The sequence below is a fragment of the Aptenodytes patagonicus genome, chromosome 2 (assembly GCF_965638725.1).
Source record: "Aptenodytes patagonicus chromosome 2, bAptPat1.pri.cur, whole genome shotgun sequence".
Lineage (NCBI taxonomy): Eukaryota > Metazoa > Chordata > Aves > Sphenisciformes > Spheniscidae > Aptenodytes > Aptenodytes patagonicus.
This window is the reverse complement of record NC_134950.1, coordinates 86,632,559-86,650,103: the sequence shown is the minus strand read 5'-3', so window position 1 is coordinate 86,650,103 and position 17,545 is coordinate 86,632,559.

Here is a 17,545-nt window from a genome sequence, read left to right as displayed (position 1 = left end):
GATTATTTTAGTGCTTTGTGCTCTGGACATTTTGCTAGGCCACTTCGCAATTAAGTACAGACATTTTGATTGCTAAGCTGAAATGTTTAAAATAAAAAAAAAATGGGTAAGCCACTCCTCTGCAATGAAGTGAAATTTTGTTTTCCGTTTTTTCCTAATTTAAGGAGCTATCATTATTTTGTGGGCTTCTCTGGTAATAGTGGCATCAGTGTTAAAAAAGTATTACTAATATACCTGTTCCTTGTTAATATCTTTTTCTTTTTTTTTTTTAACAGAGCAATAACTTAATTTTTCTTGACTCAGTATTACGCCAAAGCTTATTCATGTCTTTTCCCAGAGTTGAGAAAAATCAGCAAAATTCATGCATATTTTAGAATGTAATTACTTTTGGACGCAGGTTTGTTTATCTTGTTTTGCTTTGTTTGAAAAGATTTATTTAGCTCTAATTCTAGTGGAAGCTATTTTAATGCTGTCTTTTACAAAAAATGAGAATACTTTTTGCTGTTCAGCAAGATCTGTAAAGTGTAACAAGGATGAAAAGCAAAACTGAATGAAGATAACACTTTACTTTGATCCATCAGCTTATATTTGTTTACTTTAATCTTCCAATTTAAGTGGTGGTGTTTTTGAACTCAGTGGTTTGACTGTCAACTGGGAAACTTCTAAGGGAATCCAAATGGATACATATTCCTACAAATTACCTATTATCTCTGCAGAATTTTTACTCTTTCTGTGTCCCTTGTGGCTGTGCCAAGCTTTAATGCAATACTCAATTACTGTCTAATAATCACTATTGGATAGTCCCTAGTCAAGCCCAAATATGCTTGTATGTGACACTTATAAAGTTTACTTACAGATTTGAATAAATATATGCCATTAAGAATTTTACTTTTAAGTTGGACTTGAATTTGATTATTTCATTTACATAACGACCACATTCATGAGGAAAAAAAGATTTTTTTTAAGGCCTTATAAGATGTTTCTATCTAACTATGAAAGATCTGAAAGTAACTTTAGCTCTCTTCTAGAAATTTCTTATTGCAAATAGCAGATATTCAATATGAAAACATTTTTGTTTATATTTAGTAGTGTTTAATGTGTTTTCCGTGACAAAAAAATTAAAGACTATGGGAACAAAATATCAGTTGTAAACTGTTCAGAAAGACCTCTTTCATATGTTTAAAATTTTAAAATTTTCCCTAAATATGAATATAAACAAAAATGTCAGCTATAACTGGGAGCAATAAAGTGAAGTCTTGGTGGCAGCTTGGCATAACTCCTATTTCAGGTTAAATGTAGCAAGGGTTTACACAAAGTTGACTTCTTTTCTAACTAAAAGGAAATTCTAGAGATCCATGTCTCTACTTTAGCAGTGCACTTGATACAATGCACCATAGGAAAAAATTAGAAAAAAACCCCCACCATAATGGCATAATGTTATAAAATGGATAGAAGTGGCTAAAGCTGAGGCAATACATTATGTTTAAAGAAGAAATACTTGTCTGGAGATAAGTTAATAGTGTTTTTCCTTGTTTAGGAGTTCATTAATATTTTATTTAATTACTTTGTCTCCAAAACAAAAGTGTGCACAAACACTGACACGAAATTTTGAGACATTTTGGCTAGATATGTGGCTTGAGATATCATTTGAAAAGTGATGACCTTGAGTCTTGAAACAATTGAAGTGTTTCTATGGGAAACACTAATGAAACAGGAAAAAAAAAATGCAAGTCCTGCTTTCTGAAATTAGAAAAAATTACATTTTTTTAAAAAGGAGTTTTATCAGCAAATAAAGGTGGAGAAAGACAATGCTTACCTGTCTGTCCAAGTAAGGTGTTACTGGCCTTATATTCAGGAGAGCTGAAGTTGTAAAGGTGGTAATCAGATGAGTAGAAAGTCTTCCTTTCCAGTTCAGACTTGAATTATCCAGCCCAGAAAAATTATGGCAAAGGGGCAAAATAATTGCTCTCCTTTCATATCTTGGGTATAAGAGAAGAAATAAAGTAAACAAAAAGCCTGAATTGGACAAGAATAAACTAAGGTTTAAAATTAAGAGTAAGGTCCTAAAGCAGCTTACATAGGAGAAATAAAGGAAAATAGCTCAAATAGTTTGAAAACATAGGTTTGTAACCAATAGAACAGACCAGGCTTCATGACCAGAAAGGTTCTTTTTCCTGCCGTGCTGCTAAGTAAATCCTGATTTTCGTGTCCTCTAGCTTAATGAATCAGTGTGATTTTGGTTTCATCCTATTTTATTCATACATTCAGTATTTAAGTTTGTTAATACATTTCTTCCAACATATTCAGGAAAATAATCTCTCAGTTAAGTATCACTGTAGTAGAAATGGACCTGTTATTATAGACTTGAAGAATTTCTAGTTGTCATGGATGCAGAATATCATTATATTGGCTGAAATTTAAAGACACTGTCTATTGTAAAACTCTTTAAGAGGCAAGTTACATGCAATTTGCAGTGGCATAAATCCACTGCATTGACTCTACTACATATAGGGGATTTAACATCTAAATCTACAGAAACAGTAGGTATGACCCTGTATATATAGATTCATGAGTACTGGTGCATGTGCAGAAATAACCCAAACCAACGAACTCCAAAAGCTTAGAAGTTTTTCAGTGGCTCTGTGACCACTTTGTAATCTGAGTATTACAGAGATGGGTAGAGTTTGGTTTTCAGGAGGTAGCTCTGAGGACTACCTTTTTGCAAAGGTATCTACATATATGGACAAACACCAGAGATGCTCCAGCTGCTTCTGCTAACTTCTGTGTCTTGTTTGAGTTCATCACCTGAACTGTTCTTTTGAAAATATATTTCATTCCTATATTCACCTTAAGGCACATAGACACATTTAAAAGTAAGGTCTTGAGGCATGGTAATAAGAATAATGTATATATAGCTAGGAAGGTAAATAGATGTTGAACTTGCTTTCCTTTAGTATTTAAAAAAAAAAATTTAATAACTTTGGAAGTAAATGTTATTGATATCAAGAGAAGATGGAAGGCTTCTTGGAAGGAAAGTATCAATAGGAAATAGTTGGAGAAGAAGGAGATGCTGTTGGAAGCTGGAGTGCTTCATTTTAGGTCACTAACCTGAGAGCCTTTGGGATGTTTTAGGACTGTGCGAGTGTCCTGCTGACTTCTGATGTCTTGTGGCTTTCTCTGAAAACAGGAAGAAACTGTGCCTAATTCACCATTCAAAATCTGAACCTTTTTTAAGAAACACAGAACTATTTGTTTCTCTCTCAAACAAAATAATTTACATCCTAATGCAATTTCATACATCAGCATATACTTAACGCCAAAAAAACCCCTATGAAGTAGTTCATTTGACTTTAAAAGATCTCCCCTTAACAGAATAAACCTGAAGCATTTTCATAGATGTCCATACAGTTTGGTTTCAAGCTTTATGTGCATGAAGGAAGCTACCTTTATACCAAAGTAGGGATCATATTTGTGTAATTCGAGAGTTCTTTGGGTGTTTGGGGGTTTGTTTGTTGTTGGGTTTGGGTTTTGGTTGACCAAATCAACTGGTTAGGTTGCAGCATAAGCAAAGTCTAGTGTTTATTCTTATAACAAGACCACCTTTATGCTAATAAATTGTTCTTTGGTTCTTATTTAGTGCTGCTGTTGTATTCTGATAAATAACCCAGGGACATAGAAAGCTTATGTCCAATTCCTCAAGTTTTCAGCTCACTGGCAATTATTGCTTTGGTCTGTTACTGGAACTTCAATTTTCATCTACAAAATTCAAATGCAAATAATAATAGATTGTTATATAGAGGGAATTATGCTGCTTTAATCTGTTTTTCATTTTGGCCATATATGGCCAAACATGGTTTAACATGGTGAGGTGCTGGTGGGTGGGCTGCAGGGGCAGCCCCTGTGAGGATCGGCCGGGGCTGCCCCGTGCCGGACACAGCCGGTTCCAGCCGGCTCCAAGGGCCCCACTGCAGGGCACGGCTGAGCCCCTCAGCCACGGGCGGGCGCCTCGGGGAAAGCCTGGCTGAGAAAGGGCAAAACGCTGCCCGGCAGCCGGGGCTGAGGGAAACGGTGTGAGAAAGAGCCCTGCGAGCCCCGGGGGGAGAGCAGGAGGAGGGGAGGAGGTGCTCCAGGCGCCCCAGCAGAGAGAGAGATGCCCCTGCGGCCCCTGGAGAGACCCCGGTGGGGCGGGTGTTTCCCTGCAGCCCGTGGGAAGGCCCCAGGCTGGAGCAGGGAAAAGCGTGAGGAGGAAGGAGCGGCAGGGAGGAGCTGTTATGGGCTGACCGCAGCCCCCCCTTCCCCATCCCCCTGTGCCCCTCAGGGAGAGGCGGTAGAGGGGTGAAGGTGAGGCTTGGGGAAAAAAGGGGAGGGTTGGAAGATGTATTAGCTTTTTTCTTTGTTTCTCACCATCCAACTCTATTTTAATTGGCAATAATTTAAATTACTTTTCCCCAAGTCGAGCATGGGCACCATCACATGTGGTATGCTTTGACCATCACAGTAACTGGTAAGTGATCTCCTTGTCTTTATCTCAACCCACGAGCTTTTTTTCATCTTATTTTCTCCCCCTGTCCTGTTGAGAAGGGGGAGTAAGAAAGTGATTATGTGGGGGTCTAGTGGCCAACAAAAATCAACCCATCACAGGTCATCAAGATAGAAAAATGTCAGATTAAGTTTTCCAGCTTTGGCAATGCTTTGAAATATAATTAAACTCAGCAGTATATATTACATAAAGCTAAGTATACAGGAGAAACATAAATTATAGGCATTGTGATATCTTTAATGACCATCAAGGTCAGAGTTTGGTTTCCTTTATTTATTAAATATCTGAAGGAAGCACAATGAATTTCTTCCCACATTTCTTTCACTGAAAGCTCAGCCATCTAAATACTCATCAGTACTAATGATGGCAGAGTAGAATAAGTCTTCCGGTCTTTACGGTGCAGGTGCCTGGGAGTAGCACGTGAAGTCAGAAGCCGCTTTTACTAAAGGAAATATAGTGAATAATCCATTGAGAGCCACTGGAAAGTCTGCTGAGTGAAGCAGCACTCTTCCTATGAACAGCTGCCACTTTGTGGCCTCTGCAGGCTTTCCTAATTTATCTGAATGAGCTATGCAGCCTTTCACTTGAGAAAGAAAGTAGATAGGAATCTACTATTAGAAATGTCTTTTATACATAACAAAGGACCATTCACATAAGAAGCAACAAGCATCTGTAACAAAATATGACCTGAAATACGGCTAAACTAATACTTCTTGAGTAGAAATGAATTCAAACTAGCTTTCACAGAGGACACAAGCAAGTCCTGAAGGTGATGAGTTTATCACTGGTGACAACTGAGAATAGAGATACTATTCCTTACTTTAAGTAAGCAGAAGGAATACAGTAGTAATAATGACTTGCTTTGTGTTTTTATTCCTGTTTGTTGAAAAGACTTTAGTCAAAGGTGGAAAGAAGTTTGTAAACAAGATGTCCACATTGACTGAGATGTATCATAACCTACTATTACTTTAAATGGTATTTAATGAATATTTTAACATGCAAAGTCCATTTTTTTTTATTTCTGTTGCTTTAAATGTTAATGTGAATAGTATAAGGATATTTACTGTTACCAAGTAATCTGATCTCATTACCTGATCATCTGTTAGAGAACATTAGTTTTCTTAATGTGACAAATGTTATACTCTACTGTATTTGAAAAGAGTCATTTTGCATACAAAGAAAGTCCTAACAGACTCACCCATACACACACTATGTACTAATGGCATATACACCCGTATCAGTACCAATATAATGTAATAAAGCTGTCTTTGAAACATATTTCACATTAGAATGGATGTAAACACTTCAAAAAAGGGATACCTTTTTCCTTTTGTATTCATGTTTCTTCAGATTGTAGCAAGCAGCATAAAATAATCTCTTGCCATAATTTCAGCCCTGCAAGAGTTACATTTTGTTTAGCTGTCAGTTTTTCTTGTTGTGAGGAGCAAGGATATTCTGAAAGAAGCTGTTACAATCCCAGCTCACACAGAAGAATACAAAATCAATAGCAGGAAAATCTGGACATAAATGAGACAGGGCATAGTGAGCTGAGAATATCTGGTCTGTTGGCCTTTGGAAGGGAAGAAATCATTTGTATTAGACAAGACTGACAGCAGAAAAGGAGTTGTGAATATCAGATATATCTGGGAAATGATATGAGACTCTTTTAATACTGTCAATAGGATGGGCTAGTTAAGAAGAAGGAGAAGTGGGAACTGGTTAACTAGAATTTTTTTTTTAATTAGAACATCAGTGTAAGATTTCATATATGAGAAGATGGACAGATTGAAGTGCTGGGTGATTTTTTTATTTTCTTCTATTAGTGAATCGAGGAATGCATTCTGACATTTTCTTTTCATCCCAGCCCTAAGAACTGCTGAGAAAATACTTTTCTCTGTGGTACCCAAGATGGTTGTTAAAACCTTCAATTCTATTAAGTGTCCTTTATTTTTGAAGACAATCCTTATTTCATACATCCATTACACAAATAAGGGAAAGCTGTATTGATTAATCAAATCTTTGAAGAGTGACAGTGAACACTGTAATTGTTGATTGAGGCAGGTTTTCTGCATATAATTACGTCTGAAGTAACTTAAGAAAACATGCAATTCACAAAGTACAAAAAAGAAAAAGAATGTTCTCATTTCCAAAAGCAAACAATTTTTACATCTGAAATAAAACTGTGGCAGTGGCTTCATGTTTTACGCTTTGTCTCCTAAAATGCATTTTTTCCTCTGAGTGCCTCTTTTTGCACTTTTTACCTCGGAAGTACATGGCATATCAGGAAAACAAATTCTAGAAGATTAATACATATGTAACCAACAAATACTTTCCTACATAAGGACACCAAGCTCAGTGAGCAGTGTGTGTGTGAAAGGAATTTTAAATATGGGTAGCAAGTCAGCTCTTCCTACCGGACCCTGGAAGTTTCTAGGTGAAGGTCTTATCAGAGTTCTTTGCAAATTTTCTTTCAGGCTCAGCAGCATATCAATGAAGAAAGATGCTAGGCTGTATCACTGTAACGTGATCTGAATGTTTTTCAGGTACCAAGGAGAATGTAGGAGGGGGTTAAAGCCATGCAGTAGAATTGGGAAAAAAAGTGAGCTTCATTTGAGCTTAAGACAGGGACTTAGTGAAAGTATCAAAGAAAGAGTGAGGTGAAAGACTCTCTCCAGAACTGGTGGAGATTGATGCGTACCCTAAACTGGGCACATTGCTTGTAAACTGAAAAAGCTAGCTCATGATGCAAAGAACTAGGAATAATGGAAGTTTTTACTTGTTCTGAATGACTTTTGAATAAATGAATCTGAGCTACTTTGCTGTTTCCCAAGAATCACTTGCTGATGTTTAGATCACCTTGTGTCCTAGACCTCAAATACTGCTTACAAAGTAGCTGTAAAACCAAAGGTTCCTTTGTGTCATCAGAAACCTCAAGGAGAAGTGTTTTCAACCCTTAAATGAAAAACTCATTTGAAGGGTATTTTCTTGTGTATTTATTCCACCTAGAAGAATAGTAATTAGGATTTCTTTTTATGATCAAGCTTTTTATTTTATACTGCATGTTTTGCACAGCTAAGTATTTGTGTGTTGGAATACAGACACACAATATGCTTTATATTTATCCTACCACATAAAAGAAGTTCAGCACTGTGATCCTAAACTAAAGTTGAGTCCAAACCTTACTCAATTTTAATTGCTTAAGTTGCATTTCCAGTGAACCATTCCTTCCTCATCTTCCTTTCCATCTGGCTTCCCTCTCTTCCCTCTATTTTTATCCCCTAAAATGTGGCAATGAGAAACTTTGCTTTTTTTTTTTTTTAATTAGTGGAAAAAAAGACTTTGCATGGATCAGTTAAGAAAACAATTGCTTCTGTAAGGCTTTTTCTGTGCAGAAGTCTGCATTGTGGAGTTTAAGATGGAATTAAGTAATAAAAAGAATTCTGGTGTGTCTTTTAAGATGCAAAATGGTGAAAGCTGTAATTGTTTCTAGGAAATGTGAAAATACAGAAAATAAGGTATCATCTTCTGCAGACACAATAAAACCATACGATAGTGTGGTCCATGGTCACTGAAACAGATTGATTAAGGTGGCAAAACAATAAGTTTTGTTTTCTGACATTCACCTATGAAAAAAATACCATCTGGTGGTGGTGGATGTGGGAAGAACTGCTTTGTGTATTAACAGCAGCATGTTGGCTCCTCTTTTAGTTACAAAAATTATGATAGATTTGGCTGAAAAAGAGCATACTTTTCTTTCACGTCACTGACGCTTCCAACAAAAGTATCAAAATATTAGAGACTATTTTATGTTGGAATATAGCTGAAAAATTTCAAGACAGCAGTGAAAGCATGGAGAATATTTGAAAATATGAAAAAGCTTTACGATCAAAGTATCAAACCGATATGTTTGACTTTGTGAGAAATTGTTCCATATATAAATTACTGGAAAATTATAATGAATATTTGCTTACAGTTAATTGCTCAATTTCTGTACTTCACTATACAGTGAAGTACAATGGAGATAACTCATCATTTGATCTTGAAGATTGTGTAACTAAAGTTTTCAATTATTTTTCCCCACCTGCCAAAACAGTTTCAGAATTGCAGGAGATATTTCATTTTGTCAGCATTAAATGTCAGGAAATAATGAGGCATGCCCCCGGAAGATGATTATACTTTGCAGTTGAAAGGATCTTAAAATATATTCCACATATTAGAACTTATATTTCTTCATTAAAAGTACTTGCTCAGAGACTGTTTTGACAATGGAGTAATTGTATTCTCAGGGTTTTTTTATGCTGACTTTTAAAATTAGGAAAATTTTACCTTTGTAATTATTACTGAAATGTTAAATACTGTGAGTTTCACTAGAGGTGGTAGCCATGTTTCAAAAGTTAATGTATTACCAAAAAAACCCACAAAACAACCCTCCTGTTTACACTTTGCAGATAGGGTACTTTCCAATAAATATATCATACTTCAAGTGAATGAAAATATTTCTTTAGGCAGCATGTAAAAGAGTCTGTGGGAGTCACCGTCACAGGTAATAACACCTAGTAAATTTCTAAGTAGACGAGTTATTTATTTGAGAACATGTATATGAGTGAAAACAAAAAAGCTCTGCTAGTCTTTGTGTAGAGTGATAAATTCATGCATCACTGATATTTGGAAGAGATTTCAGCTGTAGAACTATGTGTGGTTGTTGGATGCATTATGGGCTCATCCCAACCATTACCTTCTGAAACCATCCTGTATTATTCGTTTTCACAGTACTATATGTATTATTGGTCCTTCCTATATGGCATGTCTCACATCCCAGCTTTTATGGAAATTATGGAAATAAGTGTTAGAATTGGTGTTACTACTGAGTGAACTAGATAGTATCTTACATGAAACGGGTTGTTGCTCTGTTGGTTTGTTAATACATCGAAGTTCTTATAAACAGAATAAAAAATGCCCCCTAAAACAGACCCTGCACATCTGACAGTAGTTATTCCTTACTATAGTCTTACACAGATGCAAAGGATGTTGATAGTTTTAAGAGATTTGTTTTTTGCTCTGTAACTGACAATTAGATGGTCACAACAGAAAACCTAGGAATGAGATTTCAACACTATGTTTAAAGATGGAAAACCATAGGACAAACATTGGAAGATATATTTTCTATTTTAAGAATACCGCACCATATTATCAGTTTTTGTCCTTATTTTGTAGTTTGTCAGATACCTACATTCAAAAAGATCCAGCATTTACATTGTGCCATAAGGTTGTAAATTACCAAAATGGATGACTTTGTGAACGTTAAATTCAAATTTAGTGAATTTGACATTTACACTTGATTAAAAGCCCAAGAGATAAATTTACCAAATATGTCTCTGTAATTAATTAGTTTTGGAAAGATTTGATCCCTGCCCATCATTAATTTATCTAACATAAAGATGTAAAGGGCATCTGATTAGTTAGTTTTATTTAATGGTAGAGGTTGCAGTGAAAAGGACATAAACAGTGTAATAGGTATAATTTTACACTCTCCAACTTTTGAGGCACCCCTCTTTCCTTGTGGCCCTGTTGACCAGAATTGACTTTGAAGTTCAAGTGCTTCCTGCTTTGAAAAAAACAAACCGTAACACACTCAGTAAAAGCAGACTATACACCTTCTGTGCTAATGGCAACATGACAGACGAGCACCTGACCCATGGGACAGCAAGACCTATGGATCACTGAACATGCATTCATATGTTGCATTTGCATGACCTCCTGAGACATGTTAAGAAGCCAGTGTATACATGTACAGTTGAGAAATATTCCTTTTATGGGACTACTTTCAGTCCACAACTCGCCTCATTGACACGCTGACAGCTGCAGGGCAGCACTGGGGTCACCTGCCTGCGCCTTGCCTCGGCACAGTGGGTTTGCAGGCTGCACTATCCAACACGCTGGGTCGTGGGACAGGAGGGTGCAGCAGTACAAGTATATGAAGTGTAGGGACTAACTGGTAGAAATGAGTACAAAAGGCTGGACCGCAATTCCCTTTATAGCAGGAAACAGAATTCTCAAATTTCCTTTGAAGAGTCATAGAATGGAGAGTTTGGGAGATACTATCAGTTTATGGGTGAAAATGTGGTTTGTTTCAATACCTATTAATATTTCAGTTGAAAGACTGTGAAGAATCTCATTTTTTCCAGCTTCACCACTGTGTTTGATACCACTTTGTGTATAGTTTCATCTTTTTGTCTCTTGTCCTTCTCTTTCATTAAGTAATAGAGTGGTAGACAAATAAGAAGTTACGTTAAAAAAAAGGAAGAAAGATAACCTCTGGGGGTTTATCTTTGACGTTCAGCATGTACCTGACTGTCTTCCAGTGGAACAGCTTTATCAATAGCTCAATTTGTACTGCTGTGAGATTTGTCTTCTCCTCCAAAGTGCTAGATATGGTGGCCTTATAGTGTCTCTTGATGAATTTGTCCATTTGCTTTTTCTTTCCTTCACCAGCACTGCCCTGCCTAACCGTCTGCAGTTGGACTTGGTTTTGCTTACCTCCTCAGTTAGCTGCTCTCACTTCACAAATGATTGCTTTGTATCTGTGGACCATGAACTGCTTGAACCAGCCATACATGCATGCCATTTGCCCATGGAAAAGTGTTCATACGTATGATCATTGGTTAAATAAACAGGGAAGCCCCTACTTCTAGCTGTACCTGCATTTCTTTTGCATAAGGGGCTGGCTGGTTGCTTAAGTGTCCTACCTGTTTGTGTTCAGGAAATCCACCTAGCTTCCCCTTTGTAGCTTGATAGAAAAGGTGTAGGGGTTTTTTTGCATTTCTTCAAGTAAAATTTTGAAGTGAGTATTTTTTTTTAATTCTCTGCAAGAATGATTGCATTTGTGTGAGCAAACATTGTGTGAGTATATAACTGGCTTTTGTGACAAAAATGTCCATGTAATATTAGAGGCTGTCCTTTGGAAATGTTACCTTTACTATTTTATCATATATCTCTGAGAGTGTGCTGTATTCTGAATTAATTTTCCAAATATAAGTTGAATAATGCATGTGCTTCACAATATAGCAATGCAATATTATCCCAGTATCTTCTTTGCATAACTGCATTTTATTACATTTAACAAAAAAATGTAAAATATCTATTCATCTATGCTTTCGTTCAATAAAAGTAACACCAGAAGAGTTTACTTCATTAGACTTCAAAGGATTTTATTCAGAGCCTCAAATAATTATAATTTAAAACATGGAAGCAAGCCTTTAAAACCATTTTGTGATGTTAGTATTTAAATACAATTATGAAAAGATTTTGCTGGCCATTCTTATCGTATAGAGATAAAGAGAGCAGTATATTCACAGTGGACATGTCAAGCCTGGATAAAGTGATTGTGATGTTTTTGATAGACAACAAGAGCAATTTCTTTTTTTAATTAGAGGGTTGGAATCGGTGTCATAATTGTATATTTTTCTGACTGATTATTGACATTTTTACTGCCTCCTGAAAATATAATAATAATAAATTTGAAAGGAAAACCTCTCAAGTGATTGAGAGGACCGGGGGAATACCACCTTCACATAAGAAGTACTGAAACATAAATTCAGTTGATTTCAGCTTCAGCTAAAATTGGGAGCTAACTCTAGGCTTGATAGAAAGTCCTGTGAAGAATTCATGATCAAACTGAATTCAGGGACAGAATTCTAATTTACTTCATCTGTGTCCAGGTTCCTTTTTCTTTCCTATCTATCAATTGAAAGTGTAATATAGTCATCTTTCCTATTGTTCCTAAACAGCACTTTGAGAGAGCTCATAGAAATCAGTAGTAAGTACATCAACAGCTTTTAATGACCAGGAAGTTTTATTTTTTAGTCCATTGTTCATGTCAGGTTTAATTAAATATGTAATAATATATTCTTAAGGAGAACCGAGTGCTTGGGAGTAGCAAGAGCAGAGCTGCTCCACAGGGGAGGACGAGCTGGGCACCGAGGGTGTCCACAAGCACTGGCAGGGCCATCATGGACAGGGTGCAGTCCTGCAGCACCCAAGCAGGGCTGGGCTGGAGATGGTGACAGGACCTGGCGACAGTCCCAGGCAGGTGAGGTGATGAGCCATGGCCAGGATCTAGTCAGGAACAGCAGGAAGCAAGGCCAGAGGCAGGGCTGGAGACAAAGCTGTCCTCAGTGGAGGTCCAGGGTCTTTACAGAAAATCCAGTCTGTGAGCCAGAACTGCAGGAGACATGACCAGGACCAGGGACTCCTGCAGCATCAGTGGGGCAGGGACTGAAAGCCCCCAGGGCTAAAATGGGGTCCTGGGCTGTGGGCAGGGTGAGGGGAGGCTCAGGGGAATGGGCAGGGACAGTCAGGGCTAGCGGTGCCCTCGGGGCCATGGCGCTAAGCCTGAATTTCTCTGCCAGCTCCGTTATCGTATGTGAGGCTAAGTAGAGTAGTTTTATAAAGGTGTATTAAGTACTTCTCTTTCATGAAAAAATACTGGGAATAACATAAGTCCACTGAATCATTTATATGACAAACTATTGAGGAAACAGAACACTTTAATTAAGGTTTCATATTGCATATACTGTTTCATGTGTTATTTTTGATAAAATATTTCTGTCATCTTTTGCAATGGGATAGTCTCAAATTCAGTCAGGTACTTTCCTGTGGTCACTAACATTTAAAAATGGCATTTTATGAGAGTAATAGTTGCAACAACATTTGTTTCTAGATTAGTATTTCTGCAATACAGATATTGCTGTTTCAGTTCAGTGCAATGTTAAAGTCAGTAATTTGAAACTTGGTTGATTGGATTTTTTTGTTTTTATTTTTCAGATGGACACTTGAATATTTGGAATTAACACTTGTATTTTAATACAAGAAGTCTTGTTTAAATTTTGTCTTTAAAAAAAAACCCAAAAACTTTTGTTGTTTTAGGTTATGCCTAACTGGGTTTTTTTGTTTATCCTCCTTTTCCCCTGTATTCAGTGGGCAAATCAGGGGGCAAAAGGCAGATAAGATAAGTAGATGGAAAAAGGTAATTTTGAAGTATCAAAGAGGAGAGAGACAAAATTCAGTTTTGTTGGAAAGATTTTTTTAGGTTGTAGATGGAAAGTCCCCACACACTAAAACAGTCAGTAATCAAGGCAGGAATCTCAAAGACATAGTTACAAGTTTTCTACTCTGAGTCAGAGAGAATGAGGATTCAAACCTGTTTTTTTCAGCATTTAATCAATTTCATTTTTCATATTCTTGTTTTCATATTGTGTGCCCTTTCCATCAAACTGTTCTTTTTTTCTGGCTTTTTCATTTTTTTATAGCATTTATTGTAATTACACTAAGCAAGAATGAGGAAAAAGAAGTAACTTAATGTTCCACTGATTAAGAAATTCCCATAGGTAGGGAAATGTCCCTTCAAATTGGCATATGAAAACAGGCAGACAGCTGTTTGAAACCAGTCTCTTGCAGGACAATTTACTGTCTCAACCCCTGTTACTTTCTGGAGTTGTTTCATTTTTGTGCTTATTACAAATGCAAAGTTCAGAATCTCAAATATTTTTTCTTTGTTTTGTGTTTTCTTCTCCCTTTTGAAACAAAATTCTTGGATTTTGGAGCTACTTCAGGAGATTGCCAATGGGTTTCTTCTTAGTCCTGAGAGGTACTAGTTGTTTCCTGTTCTCATGAACTGCTTTAAGTTACAACATACCGTACTTTAAACAAAACAAACAAAAAAATGTAATGTGCCTACTTCAAGTTGTCTTCCTGTTCTAGCAAAACTACTGTTTCTACATGGAAGTTTTTCCATTGTGTAATGGAAATATGTCTAAAATTATAACCTGAATAACTAGGAGCCCTTCCTCCTCAATACTTTTACCTTCTCATACTTTAAAAGCAACTCTTCTCTGACTTGGTCAGTATACCTGACAAAGGCTATGAAATCAAAACCAGTTTAGGAGCAATCACTGCTTACCTGTGCTGCTGCTGTTCATTAGATAGTTTGCTCTATTTATTCATCTACAGGTTTATAACTACTGATTTTTTTTTTTATTTATCCCCAGAGAGAAACAGCTGAAAAGAATATCAAATTAGCTACTTTAGTAATCATGACATCAACTTGTGAATGGGGCCACAGTGAATTAACAGTCATTAGTAATAAACAGCTCATCTTGAGTTAAACATTTACAATTTTTTTCATGATGACACTTCAAAAATGAGGACAGCAAATACTTTCTGATGGAGCTAATCTGTTAAAAGGGGCAGTGGGATCTGTTCTTCATAAGCTCTCAAGGAAAATTTATAATCCAGAAGCTTTATTTTGCAGCTTTTCTTTTTGGAAAAATATTGAAGTTCTTTTTACCTTCATCTTCAGTAAGTTACATCATTGTGCCTGTCCTCCAGTGCAGCAAGAAAACAAACACATGAGGAGCATGAAAACGAGCTTTCAGCATGGCAGCCAATGAAAAGGAAATGGCTTATGCTACCAGAGGCAGGAGTTTGGATTGCTTAGTTCTTCATTGTGAGGAGTTTGGGTTTTTTTTCCTTTTTTTGAAGAAAAGTATTTGCTCTTAAGAATGAACCAATTGAATGAATATAGCACCTGCTGGCAAGTCAACAATGGGTAGTAGATCTACAGGCAGAGCACAGTTAAGTAGGTAAACTGAAATAAGGCTTTGTGTTGAAATGTTTTTGTTTGCTTGGAATTCTGTGCATGTCTGGTTTTGTTTCAGTTTCTAGGAGGCTTATTTTATATAACAGAACTTCTGCCTGAGGAATCAAAGATCATAGAGTAATGAAACTTATAGATCATTTGTGATAGGAAGAAAAATCACTGAGTTCAGAGTCTCAAATTGCCTTGTTTTCCAAGCTGTGGGTAGAAAACAATAGGCATTTCTAACCTTTCTTTATCAGCAAAATGAAGAGATGAAAATCAGCTTCTGACAACACTGAGGAAAGCCAATTTAGTATTTCGGCTCTCAAATTCCTGTAGGGTATTTCATCTTGCTGTTGCTGCAAAACCCCAGTCTTCCTGGAAAATTAAAAATAGTTTGGCGGTTGTTGTTTTTAAGCTACTTAAATTAAGGTTTTTATTTTAATTTTTGCTTTCTGGAATGCATGATCAGACTGCAGTTACTAAAAATAATTGTCTCCCAGCTATCAGCTGTTTTATGCTATCACTGTCTTGCTATCCTGCCTCAGCTGAACTGTTCCTTGCTTTTTTTAATTCATGTCGTTCAAAGTAGCTTTAAAGTGCTCTTTTCTTACCTGTTCACTCAGACCAGCAATACGTTTAATCTCTAAATGAAATTTACCATCAGAACAGAGACTCAAGAGGGATCCTTGCCCGGTTAACTCATCATCACCAATACGTGGAACTAGCTGGGCACACAGAAAGGGTCTCTGCACTGAGTGAAACAGGTTAGTAGCATGGAGGGCTGTGATAAGGAGTGGCTATTGCAAGGAAATTAAGATTCATCTGTAAGTTGCTCCAGTACAGTCTCCAGCAAAGTGTGGGTTCCTGCTGCATGAAACGAGGACAAATTGTGTACGATGCTGGGGTCTGAATGATCAGTTTCTGTGAGGGGCATGAGGGGACAGGCTGGCTGTGGGGACATGACTCAAAAATGTAGAGCTGTAAGAAGGTAGCTGCTTGTATAACTAATTCCTGTTCATAGTAATAGAATTTGAAGCCAATGAAGGCCATCTAGAAGGCCCATGCGGAGCAATGATACGCTGTAGTAGTATGTAGGATAATGTCTAGAAAGGGAAATATTGTGGAATTCAGGGCTTCGTAAAATTAATACTATCCTATTTTAAAATGTCAGTGTTCTCTTGAGTCGGTGTTGACACAGTTTGGTACCTATTTAGGCTCTCAAGCCCACATACACTTCCAAGTACACTTCCAAAGCAACACAAATCCCTGAATTTCTAAAAAGTCCATGTGTAATCCAGGTTGAAGATACTCTTAATTTCCATAGTGCACTTGGATTTGGAATACAAACTTGTATATTCTCTGAAAGTTAATGAAAAATTCCTAGTGTGTTTATAGCTCCTGGTCAAGAAAGTTATTTATGTATTTATTTGATTTGATTTGATGGCTTTTTCCTAACATCTTCTATGTTTTCTATACCATCTAAAGTAACTGAAGAAAAGGAGGGGGGGGGGAACAAAAGGCAACTTTTTTGACGTAAACTTTGCTTTTCTTCCCATGCTTTGTAAAAGGATTTATGCTTTTCAGGAACCACTGAAACAGCAATGCTGGAGACTGTTCTTTCAGGAGAAGAACTTTCCATTCTGTTTTACAATTTTCCTTTTTTTTTGATGAGGAAGATGTAAGGAACAACAGAGGAATTTTTTTGGTTTGTTGTTTCTGCCCTCACCCCAGTCATTTATTTGAAGTGCTAACCTTGATAGTTATCAAAAGACTCTAAGCACAACTTCTGGAATGGTTCATGGGTTAGACATACATACTGTTAAGAGCTGATAAGGACTACATATGTCAATGTGCCAACGGGCTTATAATAAAATGGCACTTTGATGGGGTTTGAATTCCTGACAGACTGCCAACTCTTGTGCATGACCTTTGCCTAGCAAAAAGCTCTATCTTAATCAGAACTAATTAATTGTATTTGATCATGTTGTCTCCTGGGCCTCCAGAGATACCTTCTTCAGTTTGAACGGTGGAGGTTTAGTACTTTGTGGCAGTGACTGACTTACTCCCTGTGATGATTTGTGGAGCAAATGTTGCTGTGATCGCAAACATGGTATTTTGAAAGTCATTTGCTGAAGACCTTTGTGGAAGCAAGTCTTACTTATGTTCTTCATATGATTTAGGCAGCACTTCATGTTGTTCCTTTCTTGAGGAAACACGAAGAATGTGTTATGGAGATGGAAATTTTTTGTAGACATTCCATTAAATTTGTAAGTTAGCACACTGCTGATAGGGAGTTGGTGCTGACTAGCAATGAGATGGCAACAACTTTCAGTCTGTCTTTGTAATCAGGCTTATACAAGTATATT